The sequence below is a fragment of the Tenrec ecaudatus genome, chromosome X (assembly GCF_050624435.1).
Source record: "Tenrec ecaudatus isolate mTenEca1 chromosome X, mTenEca1.hap1, whole genome shotgun sequence".
NCBI classification, from domain to species: domain Eukaryota; kingdom Metazoa; phylum Chordata; class Mammalia; order Afrosoricida; family Tenrecidae; genus Tenrec; species Tenrec ecaudatus.
The window spans coordinates 156,009,161-156,025,679 of NC_134548.1; the positions used below are offsets into that span (position 1 = coordinate 156,009,161).

The 16,519-nt window shown below is 44.9% G+C and overlaps 1 pseudogene; it reads left to right on the forward strand.

Annotated features, from left to right (window-relative positions):
* The first annotated feature begins 468 nt into the window (after positions 1 to 468).
* On the forward strand, positions 469 to 15,950 carry LOC142433813 (large ribosomal subunit protein uL18m pseudogene; annotated as a pseudogene).
* The last annotated feature ends 569 nt before the right edge of the window (positions 15,951 to 16,519 follow it).

A 16,519-nucleotide genomic window follows, 5' to 3' on the forward strand; every position in this document is an offset into this window, starting at 1 on the left:
AGGATGATCACAGGGGCTTATTAGGAAGACGTTTCAAGACAATCGAAAACTGCATTGGTGAGAAAAAGGTCAGGAAAATTGTGGAGAGGAATTTCTTTTTTCGGACATGACTATGTACCTGCTCATTGTTTAAAGGGTAGCTGGGCTGTCCTAAAATTGTCTTAGGAACCCTTACCCTATCCACCCTATACACCTTTTATTTGTTTGCAGTACTCAATGAACATTTGAAAATAACACGATGAGTCCCTGAGGTATGCCAAAACTGCTGTTAAAGGTTGAATGTAGTTTGTTGTACTGTGGCGGCTTGCCTTTTAGTATGATGCTGAAAACTATACCACCAGTGCTTCGCATACCAGTAAAGTGGCAGCACTGACAAATTTCAGACTGAAACTAAGAAGAAAGACCTGGTTGCTTATTCTGAAATTTAGTTACTGAAACGCTACAGTTCATCAGAGATCGTTGTCTAATATGGTGAAAGAAGGTAAGTCCTTACCTTACTGCAAGGTGGCAAAATGGATTTGAGCATACCAATCAGTGATTATGAAGATGGTGCAGGAGCAAGCAATGTTTTGTTCTGTGTGCGTGGGGTCACTGTAAAACAATGGCAACTACAACAGATGTGAGGTACTAGAAAACAAAGAAAAGCCTAGGATAACTCCAAGGTGATTAGCCTGGGCAACTAGATTCATTTGTTGAGAGGGGGATGATTGAGGGAGGGTTGATTGAGTTTTGGACACATTAAGTTTGAGTTTTGGACACATTAAGTTTCAAATATCTATTAGATCATTTAAGTGGAAAAGTTAGGTATCCAGTAAGTACATGGGTGCAGTATTTAGCAGGGAGGAGCCTTAACTAGAAATGTACATTTCACAGTCCTTATCATAGACTAGGGGGCTTCAAAATTGTAATTTTCCCACAAAGCCTTTGAAGCCACCCTCGTAGATACTATTTAGAGCTAATAGGCTGCAGAAAGAAATAGACAGGTCTGCTAGTTAGGTGTCACCACCATCTCCCTGGACCAGGGGGGATGATGCACCTCTTGTGCATATCTCCTGTCAGTTTTCAATAGGTTCCTCTTGGAGACCTTTGGCATAGAATCCAGGGGACTTTGTCTGCAAAAGCAAAAGGGCTGTGACAGGCACGGGAAGCCGGTGTTGAATACAGGCAAAACAGGCACTTGCTTTCTTGGGATGAATGCTAGGGTTCTGGGAAAAACCCTCAGTATTAGCAGCAACCCCCCAACCTGCCTATAACTAAAGTAGAAGTGGAGAACATGTTTTTGTTGAGAGCTTAGGCCCTTGGGGAGGAACATTTTTCAGGCAATTTCAAACACACACACAACCAACCAAAAGTATTGAGAAAATTAATGGTTCCATGAAGCTACTTTTTACAGTTCTGTTTCACTCTCTTATAACAATTGATCTGAGAAGGAAGAGAAGGGAAAGAGGGAATAGGATAGGGGAAGTAACACACACAAAGCAGAAGAAAATATGTGTGTGGAGGTCACATTGCATCCCTATTTCATACCCAGTATTATTGCCAGTCCCGTCGATGCATGGGCTCAATAATTGATTCTCACAACTCTGTATGATAGGAATCATTGGCCTCCATTTCCAGATGAGGAAGCTGAGGCTCAAAGAGTGTGTGTCACTTGTCCTAATACTCCTCTCTAGTTTTCCCGTGGCAGAGCCTGTGGTACCCCTCATTTCCAAGGCCTGCAGCGAGCTCCCTGCACTAGAATAGAGGCTGCTAAGTGGGAAAGAGGCCACATCTGGAACTCTGGCCTCCACAGTATTTATTACCTGTTTGAAATGCTGATAAGTCCTTGTTCCCAGCTTGTGAAGAGCTTTCATCCTTAAACCCTGCAAGTTTTCTTTTTGTTTCCCTTCCCTAAATGGGGCAACAATCATTTCCCACCAAACTGTGAATTTTTCAGCCCTTAGGAGAATAAGTAGAGTCACCCCAGGTTTAGAAAAGCCCAACCAAGGTCCCCATCCCAACCCTGTCCCCTCCCCAAGGGTAAAAAGGTTCAGATTCTGCTGAAAATGCAGGTGTCCTTGCAAGGAATGACCCAAACACCAGCAGGCCTCTGCAGGCCCGAGGAAGGGGAGGGTTCTGATTTTTTTTTCCAGGCCAGGTGTGGATGAAGATGAGTCAGGACCATATGAACCTTGAGAAGCGGAGTGGCTCCTGCAAAAATGAACCCCATTGGCTGTGTCCCATTCATCCTCCACCAATTGGATCCCATGAACTTTAAAAGGAGGAGATGATCTCTGTCCAGCAACAAGGGACCGATGCCACAGCTTACAGACTGTGTGACTATTGGACTAGTGGCTGGGAAACTGAGTCAGACCAGGATGCAAATCAGGGGTAAAGCAGAACTCTGCATGTCTGGGTGTGTTGGACCTCAAGGATTGCCTGTTACTTTCCTCACATGGGGCCAATCAGATGCATTCAAGGAGAACTTGGACTTCCAAGGAAATCCAGTGGTCCCATACAGATGTTGTTAGCTGCATCTAGCTGGCATCTCCTCGTGGGATCCTGACACATGACTGAGTGAACGTTGCCTGGTCCTGTCTCAGCCAGAATTCCTTGTTGCGGCTGCGGTGTCCATTTCTGTTGACTCTGCTCTGGCAAACAGGAGGTCCTTTTCTAAGGATTGGTCTTTCCTGAGGATGTGCCAGAGTGGGAGAGTTGAAGTCTTTCCATTCTTGCTCTTCGGGGACATTTGGGCTGCATTTCTTCTGACACTGGTTGGCTTGTTCTTCTGACGGTTTGGTTCGTGGGATAGCGGATACTCTTCACCAACCAACAGTTCCACTGGATCAGTTCCCCTGCCTTCCCTTTTGATTCCCCTGCTCTTGCATGCCCCCATAAGGTGAGTGAAAAGAACATAACTTGGGTCAGATTGGCCTTGGTCTTCCAAGTGACATCTTTTCATTTAACACTTTAAAGAGGTCTTTTGCACCACATTTGCCCAATGTGGTACAATGCTTCATTTCGTTACAGCTGCTTCCATAAAAATCAATTGTGGATCCACGTCAAATGAAATCTCTTGACAATGTCAGTTTCTTCGTTTATCATGATGTTGTTATAGAATATTCTAAGGTCTTGATATGATACCCTTATTTTCTTCCCAAATTGTTATAGTAAAAGAGTGGGTCATATTTATCCCTTGCTGCCAAGAAAATGCCTGCTGTTCATAGTTGAACTTCATGTCCCCTCCTCATACTCCCATCGCCCTTTGTCTGCACTTCTAGTCAAGTGTTTCTCAGTGTCTCCCTTAGTCATGAGATGTTTGTGTGTGTCTGTCTCTTCTTCCAGATCATGAGCTCCTGGGGGGAAGAAACCGCTGCTCATTCATCTCTATCCCCCATGGAATGTGCACAAGATCCAGCCCGTCATAAGCACTCAATTACCGCTTGTTGAATTGAATTATTCCTCTCTTCCACTGTTGGGATTTGCATTCGTACATGTAGTCCATTTGCCCTCTAAGAATCTCCTGCCAAGGTTCAACAGTAAAGATGTCCAAGTACAAAAAAGACATTTTATTTAGCAGTCAATGGTTTTGGGGTTGTTGTATTAAAACAAAAACAGGAGGAAGGCCCTTGACAAGATGGATGGATATAGTTGCTCCAACCGTGGGCATAAACATAAGAACAATGGTGAAGACGGTGCAGGACCAGGCAGTGTTCCCTTCTGTTGTACAGAGGGTCGCGGGATGTCAGAACTCACTCGACGGTACCCAACAACATTTTACATGAGCCCAAGTGGAAAGTGGACACATTGTCCTAGACCTTTCCAGCCAGGCAGCAAAGGTTATCAGTTAATTAAGAGGTGTGTTCTCGAACAGCATCAAGTATCTGTCAGAGGGCCCTAACAAAAATGGTGGGGAGCTTTGCGTTGTGGTGAAAATTTGCCTGAAGGCTCCTTGGATCCATTCCGTTATGTCATGTTTTCAAGATCGGTGTTGAAAGCAGAGTCAAACTAACCGCCCATCACTGTGCCCGGGCTTTAGTGAGCACCTCGGTGAGCCAGCTTCCTCGCAGGGCTTCCCTGGGAGCGACTTGAAAAGTCCAGGAGTTCTCCTCACAGAGCTGCTTTCCCATTACATGCCCTGGAAGTGGCCTCTCTCACACTTTGAAGTGACTACATTCTAACCGCCAGGTTGCATTTATCTTCAATTTCTGATGGTATCAATCACCAACAAAACAAATTTGTAGACTGACACATTTAGGCGTATGAAGTCCAGATTCCCCCTGACTGTTCTGAGAGAACTGGGCACAGAGAGAGGAGACTTGGCCTCTGTCGTTACAAAGGCAACCATGTACTCAGGGAGGTGAGAGAGTAGTCACTGTGCATCTGTGATGTACCTGGCCTTGGTTTACCAGTTGCTATTAAGTGGACTCAGACTCACGGTGAGCCCATGTGTGGTGTGTCAGGGCACAACTGTGCTCTTCAGCATAATCATTGGCTGATTTTTCAGCCATAGATCTTCAGGCCTTTCTTGTCAAATCTATTTGGGTTTATTTGAATTGCTAATCTTACAGCCATATAAATGCGTTGTTCAACATTTTCGACACCCAGGGCTGCCTGCTCCTGTGCTAGCGTTAACCCAAACTTGTACCAGGCCTTGTGGTGCTTTTATCTCTGGGGGATCTTGATAGAAGTAGAGAAGGGGCAGTAAAGAAGTAATTACCTAATTCATGAACTAATTACAAGTAGGATAAAAGCACTGACAGAGATACATGGAGTGCTAAAATACCTTGGAAGATGATCATTCACTCTGCCCAGTCCAGAGGGCTGGGGCAAGCTTCTCAGAGGGAATGTGTTTTCAACAGAGCCCTATAGTCTGATTTTCATGGTGTAGCAGGTTACCTGTTTGCCTGCTAACCATAAACAGAGCTCTGAAGGAGGAGTTAAAATGAACCAGATGAAATATATGTGCATATGTCAGATGGTCAATGTTTAGGGAAAGGGACAACATCTTCCACAGCACTGCTGTCCACGAGACCACAAGACATGTAAAGATCTGAAAGACGGTCAGTATGTTTGGAGCATGGGGGTAAGGTAGGATGGCAGGAGTAACAGATGAAGTTGACTAAGGAAGTAAACACATGGGGAGGCCTCATCCCAAGGACAATTTTATTTGGGAAAGATGAGGGAGGAAGACCTAAGAAATGAATGAGCTTTAAAATAGTATTCCACAATAAAGGAGAACAGACTGCTGATACATACTACAACTTCTAAAGTATTATGAAAGAAGATAATATCAAATATCAACAAAAGAAGCCAGTTAGAAAGGACCGCATATTGTCAGATTCCATTTATATGAAATGACAAACCTGTAGACACAACAGAGATCATTGCAAGGGGAAGGAGGGAAGGGACTAGGCTGTAACAGCCAATGGGCTTAAGACGTCTTTGGGGAAAGTGACAGGAATATTTTACACCTGAATTATGGTGATGGTTGGACAACTCAGTAAACGTACTCAAAGCCATTGACATGCACACTTAAAACTAAATGAGGTGAAGTGAGCTTTCTGTTCATTATTTGTTACTGAAATAATGGGAAGGCCCCGCCCTCTCCTGCAGCCCAAACTACTGCAATGGCTGTGCAGGGCTCCGAGCTCACTCCTCGTGTCTGTAGGCGAGGAGGCTGGGAGGAAAGTTACTGCTCTCCCTCGGGTCTTTATTTCCTTGCAGAGTGGTCACAAAGGGACCACACCTTTCAAGCTATGAGTTGGGCATCCAGTTGGAGTGATTACTTACTGAAGGGACAGCTGTTGTCTATGACCTGTCATTAGAAGAGAATTATTAGAACCTGTGAACACCTTGACTTTCCAGAAGGCACTATCTTGTCTTGGTTCCTGGCCAGAGCCCAGGGAAGCTGGGCCATGATAAGACTTCGGTGCTAACTGTCCATCCAGATGTTAGGGGGACCGTGCCATCATTTATGAGCCTCCCTGGGCCCCTGGCCTCATCAGCAGGCAGCCTCCATCTGTTAAGTCCTGGCCGCTTTCATGGTAATAGTCATCTAATTGGGGAATTGAGAGGGAAATCAGGGGGAAATCTGTGGCTCATTCACTTTCAGGTACCCCAATGAGAGACAAAAGATCATAACTGATTTCCTGCTCTTCCCAAGGGAACAGTTTGTAATCGGTTAAAGCAATCAAGCAGCAAAATGAATTGGCTCTGTGACCCAACAGCCCTTGGGGGAAGTGCTCTGAAAGGCCACCAAGTTGTTGTGTTGCAGCTTTGATCAATTTGATGAGGGCAGTGTCTTCTGTGGCTGGTTCTCTCTAGGAACCAGCTCTCTCTCCGCTGGCTGGGCTGGCTCCAGAGGCGACATTCAGGATGACCCGGGTGGCTTACTCCGGCCTCGCTTTCTCAGCTATGTTTTCCCTGGACATCCTACAGCATCGGGATGACTTGGAAGGCAGCAACAGAAAAGCAAGGGTGGGAGGGGGGACGGGTTCAGCCAGTGAGCTTCTGAATGACAGGTGCTCTTTCACGTGCCCAGTCAATCGGTTAGGTAGGGCGAGGCATCCCGGGTGCCTTTTGATGAAGTCCTCGTTGGATTGCAGCCAGACCCTGTGTTCCTCTGAAGTGTTCAGCTGGACAAGGCCACCATGTGCTGCGGGCGGAAGGCCACTTGAAGAGTCTCTGTCCTGCCACCGTGACGGGGCTCACGCTCTGTGGCACTTTGCATCGAAAGCCTCCACCTGCAGGTGCTGTCCTCTCCTGTGCAACAGGCCGAATGGCACCTTTTGTGTTGCCCGGCACCCCCTGAGAAGAAGGTCATCGGAAGGGAGAGACCTCATCGTCAACCTTCTACAAAATGAAAAAAACACACCCACCAGCCTTGACTTGACTCCAACTCATTGGCCCCCTACCCTCACTACCCCCGAGGCCCTGTGACTCCTCCCCACCCTGTAGAAGAGGATGGACCAGCCCCTTTGGGGTTCTGAGAGGGGAACTCTTTGTGGGAACAGAAAGCCTCATCTTTCTCCCTCAGAGAAAGATGGCTTCTTTCTCTACCTCTACTGGTGGTTCTAAATTGCGACCTTGAAGTTAGCCACGTGGAACCCACTGTGGTTTAGGGCAGGTTATGTAACTCCTCGGGTCTGGCTTCCTCATTCTTAGTGTGGAAATGGTGGCACATCACATGATGATACTGAGAAGTAAAGACTACCCATGAGAGACACACAAATGTGCCTTGTACATCAGGGATGGATAAACGACACTCGATTCTTCCTTCCTTACTCCACAGAAGCAGCCCTGAAGCTCAACTTGCCTCCATTTAGTTTCCAAAGTGACTCTAGCATTCTAGCTAGTTGGAAGATTGCAGAACCTATTTTAGGTGGTAAAATCACTATGGAAATGTCATAGCTTGGAAGTTTCAAAAGATCTTGATTTGAATCCCCACCAGAGAAATATAAATTCTGAACACATGCAGCCGATTCTACCACTTGGTAGCTGTGTGGCCTTGGACAGACCAGTCCTCCTCTCTCAGCCTCAATTCCTTAATCTCTAAGATGGAGACGATACGATTCAATGCTCTGCTGTAGGTTGGTTAGGAGGGTTGAGTGAAATGTGGAAAAACAGAATACGAGCTTTGTCCTGGGGCATCCACCTAGTTGGCTACTAAATAGCAGCCAGTGTGGACATTCAGAGAAGAGATGCAGAAGGAAACATCAGGTCCTTGGCTTTTCTAACGGGTTGAGTTGTCAGCCTCTAATCACTGGCGTGTTTGAGCCCATGGCTGCAGCCACTGTTTTGAATCATCTCCTTGAGAATCTCTTTCTTTCTCCCTGCCCCTCTACCTGCATTGGGCTGTGATCTTCAGGGTCAGCTGTTCAAAACCTCCAGTTGCTCCTTGGAAGAATGATAGGACTTTCTACTCCCATAGACAGTTACAGTCTTGGGGCTGCTATGAACTGTTAGTCAACTCAACGGCAGTGGGTTTGTTTGTTTGTCTTCAGTCTAATTTACCAGGCAGGATGTCCTTTTTGAGGGACTGGTCCCCTCCTGATAACATCCTCAAAGTATATGAGACAGAGGCTTAAATTTAAGGAGCATTCTGTCTGAACTTATTACAACACAAATGTATTGATTCTTCTGGCAGCCCACATTGTATTGAGTGTTCAATATGCCATCACCGTCATTGAAAGACATCTGTTCTCAGGTCTTCTTTATTTATTGTCCATCTTTCTCGTGCACATCAGGTGAGTAAAAATACAAAGGTTTAGGTCAGGCTCACCTTAGTCCTCAAAGTGACATCTTTGCTCTGGCCCACTTTTAAGAGATTTTGCGCAGATTTTCCCACTCCAGCACATAGCTTTATTTCAGGACAGCTGCCGCCATGGGCGTGTGCTTCCATCTTTTCTCCATTTCTCATGGGGTTGCTGTTGTTCCGGTTACAAAGACTGCAATCCCTAGTGAAGGCAACAGTAGATTCTTTGTGTGTCCGGGAAGAAAACAAGAATATTTTGAAGCGTATTATTACACTTTTGGATTTGATATCAGGAAGAACGGGCATGTCCTCCCACCTTATACTCAGGGCAAAGACTGATCCAAAGCCCGCCATCTTGATGGCGTTATACCTGACTTACGCTGTTTGCTGGTATCTAATTTGGAGACATTGAGGCGAGGGAGGTGCTGTAAACAGGTGGCAAGCATCAATCTAAAGCTACCAATTACCACCCCCCACCCCCGCTTACCCGCCTCCCTATACCCAGGGAACAAAGGTCGAAAGTGAATTCTTATCATTTAATTCACAAAAAAAAACATCTTGACAAATGTTATGGTTTGAATTATGTTCCTCTGATTATGTATGAAAGCCCTTCTGCCTCCACTTATGGCTATGATCCTGTTTGGAAATGGGAGCTTTCCTTCATTATATTAATGGTATCATACCACAGTAGAATGGATCCTAAACCTAATCCCTTCTGCATTATAAAATGAGCAACACACACACACACACACACACACACACACACACACACACACACACGGAAGATAGATACCTAGAAGTGTCGTGGAATGCCATGGAATTCCCAGGACTACTGAAAAAGAAGGCCTCCCTCTGGGCTCGAGTATCTAGAGCAGCGGTTCTCAACCAGTGGGTGGCGACCCCTTTGGGGGTCGAACGATCCTTTCACAGGGGTCTCCAGATTTCTAACAGTAGCAAAATGACAGTGATGAAGTGGCAATGAAAATAATTTGATGGTTGGGTCACGCACGACAACATGAGGAACTATATGAAAGGGCCGCGGCATTGGGAAGTTTGAGAATCGTTGGTCTAGAGCTATGCCCGGAACTGTGAGAAAATGAATCCCCACGTCTGATATTTGTGCTACAGCTACACTAGCAAATAAAGGCAACACATGTTTCCTGCCCCTGTGGGGCCTGTATAATGAAATCGACTTTAAGTGCTTTTTGTTTTTTCGGGTCTTCTCTATGTGCTTGGCTGAAGGAGCCCGAGAACAACGAGAGAACAAAAAAGGCCTGGGCAATCTGTTCCCATCATGATTGCAGCCCAGGAAACCCTGTGGCTGCTTCTCTGTCACACGGGGTCACTGAGGTGAAACCCATGTGAAGACACACAAGTCACACGTTCTGTGTTGGATGCTTCGGGGAGCTCCTTTGATGAGCAGCTAGGACAGTGAGCCTCTTCACATGAGCCTTGCAGCTCTGACATTCTGAATCTGTGGGACTGTGTCCGGGTTTCTTTAAGGATTTTGCCTTAGTAGAGCTACTAAGGACCATTATTTGCCAAATCACTTGGAATAATGGCCTCGCCCTGGATGGCTCGTTCTTAGCTAATTGGGCTGAAACCCGGAGTTCGTTAGTGAGCTGGCCGAGTGCCAGGTTGCAGTCAGGTGTCTGCAGAGTCCGGGCTCGCGGGTTCTTTTTCAAAGGCCAAAGGAAGGCCCCTGGGTGTCTGTCCTGTGTTTGAGAGCATTGGCCTAGGTTGGGTCCTACTTCACCCTCACTGGAAAATACTGAGGGTTTAAAAAAAAGAAAGTGTATTGACTCCAAAATAAAGATCCTTTCTTTCTACTGTGATTTTGTTTCTTTTCACCGGGTTCATTCTGAATGTTTGCCTTCATTTGCTTCCTATTTGGATCCGTAGGGCCCTGGATGTTTCAAGGGCTCCGCTACTACCCCGGATGAGGCCATTTCCACGCACCTGCTGCACCTCGGGAGAAGATTGAGGCAGTCTGCTTCCCTAAAGATTTACAGCCTGGACCCAATGAGAAGACAGTTATGCTCTTTGCAATTCAGGGTCCCGTGAGTCAGAATCGAATCGGCAGAGGAATATTTTAATCAGAGGCACACAACCAAGATTATTTGATAAAGTTTTGCTTTGGGAGACAACTTGCTTCACTGGAGTCCCAGCTGTGGACCGTTTTGCATTTCTAAGTTGGTTTATCATGTTTGTTGTCCGATTAACGTGCAGTTTAGTGTTTCAAATGACAACTTGAAGTTCTATTGACTTTCCTTCATTCAAATGCTACACAATTTCTAGGAACCCGAAGTGCTGAAAGGGAAGGTTAGGTTGGTTCAGTGAGGGGTCCGTGGGATGCTTAAGCAGGATTTCTGGATCTTGTAAGTGGGAACAACATTCCCTACATACCACTGATAAAACACGAAGCTCCCAATATGCATCTGAATCCCTGCCCCTGGGGGTCATTTGGATAAACACCTACTTGAGTCTAGGGATGGGGGAGCAGGCTTCCTTGTGCCTGAACAAATTGGAACAGGGAAACTTTCCCATGTGCTCCTGGAATTTGGCTGCTCACTTGAGCTAGCTTTGGTTGGATTCTAGGAATCTCGAGGAAGTTTAGGACAGGACATAGGGATCACGAAACAGGAAGCCAGCTGCTCTCTCGTTTTCTCTTTGGCTCTCCTCACTGCTTCTTCCAGTGAGTAGAACTTTCTAGGCGTTCTCCCCTTGCGAGTATGAAATACCCCAGGTGTTAGAAGGCTGTGTGCTATTTGGTGTAAGGAAATGATTTCGGTATGCCAATTGGTGTCATTGCCTTTTTAAAGCAAGGAAATCGAGGGAGCAGCGGGGAGGAATCCAATGATCTGCCCACCCCTGACTTCCTAGCCAGGCTGCATGCATCTGGGATTCTCTTAGGAGGGAGCTCAGTCATCAGGTTTCATGTTTTCGCCAGGTGCAATTCTACTTGTTGGTTCAACGAATTGAATGATCCCGGGGCTAGGGAAGTCCTTATAAGTGAAGTACTCCTCTACTCTGAGGAGGGCAAGCGTGTGGCACGTGAAGGCACTGCAGCCCTCTGATATCCAGCACCTGGGCAGACTTCCACAAGCACTGGGCACCAACATGTATACTGGAAAGATTCAATGCAACCCACAGTAATGTGTGTGTGTGTGTGTGTGTGTGTGTGTGTGTGTGTGTGTGTGTGAGAGAGAGAGAGAGAGAGAGAGAGAGAGAGAGAGAGAGAGAGAGAGAGAGAGAGAGAGAGAGAGAGAGAGACTGAGATTTGAGTGGAAGTTTATAAATTGGTAATAGGTTTGCCATTGAACAGTTCTTACACATTTTGTTTCTTTGTGACATTAATTGCAATCCCTACAATGTAAAGGCATTCTTCCCACTTCCTCCCTGTGTTTACCATTTCCATTCATCCTTCTTTCCTATCCCTTCCTGCACTGTGAGCTTTAGTCCTAGGCAAAAGCTACCCTTTTGATCTCCTTTGTTTGGTTGCTCTCAGGATTGCATACTGCCCTTGTAGGCCTATCTATCCCATTGGTGGAAAGGTAAGCCACAGGGGGTCATAATAATATTTTACTAAGAAATTCATAGAGCAGCCAGGCAATATCTGACTTTTCATAAGACAGACTAGCCAGTTTGGCCCAGTATCTGTGAGCCTGACCCAGTCCCTTGTGCACTGAGAGCACTTAATTTTGGCATTTAAAGAATGTTAAAGTTAGTGGTCTTCTGAGCCACATGTTCTAACCTCTAATCTAAGTTCAAGAGCACAATGAATGAACCATGTGCTCAAAACTGTCCTGAAACTGACATAAATCCAGTTGTGAGAAGTTGTTCTCAGCCAAACCTCAGAGTCATGTTGTGCCACTTGAGGAGGTGACAACAATCATGAACTGCCAGGTGTCGCCTTGCTAGATTTGGAAACCTGAAGCAGTTTACTGGTCTCTAATGCACCAGGACAACTAATGAAGGAGCTGATGTCATAGTGGGTTCCTCATTGGGCTGCTAACTGCAAGGTCAGTAGTTTAAGGCCACCAGCCACTCCAAGGGAGAAACCAGTCTTAGAAACCAACAGAGGCAGTTCTCCTCTATACCACGGGGTTGCTATGAGTCAGAATCAATTCAGTGGCAGCGAGTTGATTTTTGTTTGGGTCACCTAATGTGCTCATTCCTGGCCTCTCCTGAACCGCCTGGATGTGCACTGCACTGGAGGGAGACCCTGGAGTAAATACAATAAGGAAGCTACAGTGCTGGTTGTGGATGTGCCAGAGTGCCAGTCTGGGGAGAGGGCCTGGTGCACACTCCAGAGAGGATCATGAATAGACAAGAATGCTGTTATTGCTTGAAAAATGATTGGCGTGAACAAGAAACTGACAGCATAGACTCTCCAGGCTTCTCTGGGTGGTGTGCAAAAGGAAGTATCCACATGGAGCAGAGACCATTCCCACTGAGTTTACCGAGGATGCTCCTGATTATGGGATTAGGGAGGTGACTAGGTTATAATTCAGGTAAGAAGTGCCTAAGATACAGTTAGTTGTTCACTCGGGACAGTTTCTCTACCATGCCCACAGGCAGGCCTCTCTCTGGTCATCAGTCTCTTGGCCTAATACACAATGCCACCAGGGAAAAACGCTCAAAATACACAGTGACTACAACAATGGGATTGAGCTTGCCCATCATGGTGGCGATGATGCGAGGCCTGGCAGTGTTTTGTTCTTTGGTACATGCACTTGCTATGACTCCAAGTAGATTTCCCAGTACTGAACAAAAGTAGTAACATATACTTGGTTGGCTTTTTTCCTGTTCTACCATGGCACTTAAAAACAACCTTTTATTGTAAACTAGGTGAAGGTTTATAGAGAATATCATAGTTTTGTTGTTTTTCTTTTAAATTCAGAGCATGAGACAATTCTTCATCTTCTAAATACTGTTTGCAAATCCTAGTTTTGCATTCAACAATCCATAGACATTTTCTTTAAACTCATCCACTGCCATGTATCATAATTTAACCATGTTCAGTGGTTCTCAACATCCATAATGCTGCGACCCTTTAATACAGTTCCTCATGTGGTGGTGACACCCCAACCATAAAATTATTTTTGTTGCTATTTCATCACTGTCATTTTGCTACTGTGATGAATCGGGTGACCCCTGTGAAAGGGTTGGTCGACCCCCAAAAGGGTCATGACCCATGGGTTGAGAACCACTGCTTTATACGCTTTCCTCTTTGTGGTTCTTATTTGCATTTCCTCCTTCTTTCCCAACCCTCTGAATGTTGTCCTCAAAGGATTTAGTTATGTCTCAGAAGTTTTTATATGTCTCAGAAGTTTTTATAACTTTCCCCCCTGTATGTTCAACCTTTTAAACTTAAATCATTAAGCGAGTTAAGTTCCAGACCTGAAGGGTGACTAGGGGGCATAGTCTTGGAGTGGGCGGTGGGGGCAGGGTTCCTCTGATATCAGTCTTTTTTTTTAACTTGCACATCTATTTTATTTCCATTAGAAAAATTAAAAGTTTGGTCCACTTTCTTGTTTTCTTATGCCATTCAACTAGAATACTTTTATTTTTATTCAAGTGAAATCAGACTTATGGATCTGAGTAATCAACCATATTTCACCTCTCAATATTAGTAGCAGTAAATTGGATTAGGTGTGCTCTATTATTTATCTGGTAGAGGAACGCATCTTGTCTACACGTGGTTTCCCATCACTTTTCTCTATCTGAGTAACTAAGTCATGAGTAAACCTTCTTCCACATTCAGGGAGGAGTGTCAAGAAAAGTGATTTATAAAACCAGCAGCTAAATTCGTCATCTGCTCTTTAACTCAGGTTGAGTTCCCCTCTCACATGGAATTTCCAAAGAAATCCCAGGATTATTTTGGTCAAACTTCCACTTCAAGCATTACTTACAAAAATGAAGTGTTAATTGTAAAATATTTGGACAATTCCAGGTCCACAACACTGCTGATGCGACTGTGGCCCTTGCTTGGGCAGCTATTGGCTCAATCTGAACACGGGCTCCTTACTCTGGAAACACTGTAGGTGTCACTGATAGTCACAAAGTCCTTTATGTCAGCCAGGTGCACAGCTGTCTTGACCACGTTGGGGAAGTCACAGCCAGCAGCTTCCAGGATTTCACTGAGGTTTGTAAAAGCTTGGTTAGTTTCTTCTGCCACCTTGCCCAGCGCAAGCGGTTTGCAGGGTTCATACCCACCTGTCCCAAAGTTTACATGGTCCTTTCGACCAACAGAGTTGGACTATAGGGAGCAGTAGCCCCTGGGGCTTTGGTGGTGCTGATCACCTTTCTGATCAAGGACCACATGACTACCCTTTTGTCTCACAGAACCTGGAAAGAGCAAACATCTATGCCCATCTCACTCACTTCTCACTGAACTGCGATATCAGGCTAGACCAAAAGAGCCATTGATCTCTTTTGTTATTTGGCCTTCTGTTCCACATTTTCCTCCTACTCAATCCAGAACTTTCTAATATGATCCGAACTTTTCAACACTATTCTAGCCAACAGAATCAACAAAGCATAAAAACAATCATACATCATATTCAAGTAGCATTAAAAAAATCATACATCATGATCAAGGATGGTTTATTATTAGAAAAAAAACACAATCAATGTAAACCACCACGTAAACAAAATAAAGGGTAAGAACCATGTGCTTCTATGAATCGATACAGAAAATGCGTTTGATAACATTCATCATCCATTCTCAAAAACAACACTCAATAAAGTAGGAAGGAAGGGAAAATCCTCCACACAATAAAGGCCACACATGCAAAACCAGCGGCTGCTCCCTCACTTAATGGAGATAAACTGGGAGCCAAACAGGGATGTCCTTTATCACCACTCTTATTTAATATTGTCCTGGAAGTCTTAGCCAGAGTTTAAGACATCAAAGCGATATTAAAGGCACCCATTTGGGCACAGAAGTCATTAAAACTCTCTTTATTTGCAGATGATAAAATCCTATATATAGCAAACTCCAAGGATTCAATTTTACAAACTGGTGAAACTAATTGACAACTTTGGCAAGGTAGCAGGCTATAGGTTCAACATACAGTAATCAACTGGATCTTGTGGATTAAAGAAGAGGACTCTGAAGACACATTGCCAATGCTTCAATTATGGCACTTCGGTTGTGGTCAGTTGGCAGAAACCCCAGTAACTAATTGTGCCCCGTCTTTCTCAGATGACTTGCCCAGAACCTCCACAATAAAGAGTGTGGGTGTCCTGCCCTGTCAACCAGTCCCCAGCCAGCGAGGAATGCTAAAGTGGCCCCTGTGGATAATGAAGCTGTTGCCCCCGAGTTCACGACCGGATTCCCCAGAACCTGGAGCTCTTGGCAGAAGCCATGAAAGAATGAGGTTGGGGAACAGTGTGGCCCTTTCAGGAGTTCTGGCACAGATTGTGAGTTAGAAGGACTCAGCATCATGTTGAAGCATTTGTTGAGCATCGGAATGGCAAGCTTGTGGTCTCACCATCCACTCGTGAATGGCCTATTAAAAAGCACCTGTAGCGGACCACAAATATGGGGGCCTGTGAGAGTATAGGGCAGAGCAATGCTTACGGGCAGGGATCAACTTCATGGTCTACCAGCCCACCCCTTTGGGAGGCAGCCTCAGACCAGAGACCGCAAAATGCTATGATAGAAGGTGGTGTGCTACTACAGGAACCTTGACTAATCTATCAGTAGAACAGAAAGCTTCATTGTGTTGAACTTGGAAATAAAAAACAGACAACACTTGTACCCATCAGAAGAAAGCATTGAGAATACCACCAGCTTAGAAGTTTTATAACATGAAGTCATGTAACAGCAAGAGATTTCTTATAATAAAGCTCACACTTCCTTACTCTCCCCCTGCAAACAAGAGGACTCCAAAAAGGACATTACAAGAAAAATGCCATTAACCATAACTACCTAAAAGATCAAACATCTAGGAATAAATCTTATCAGGGAAAGAAAACCGTTATACCAAGAAAACTATAAAATACTCCTATAAAAAACTAAAAGAGACTTTCACAAATCGAGGAATGTTCTGTGCTTCTGCATAGAAAGAGTAAATATAGTGAAAATATCAATGTTAACAAAGGCACTTAATAATTCATTGCAATTCTGATTCAAATCCCAGCACAATTCTTCAAGGAAATGGGAAAACTCATCACCAACTTTATGTGGAAAGGAAATAAATCCAATATAAGCAGAGCACTTTTAAGAATAAAAACAAAGTAAGAGGTCTTTAACTCTCAGACTTTAAAACCTAT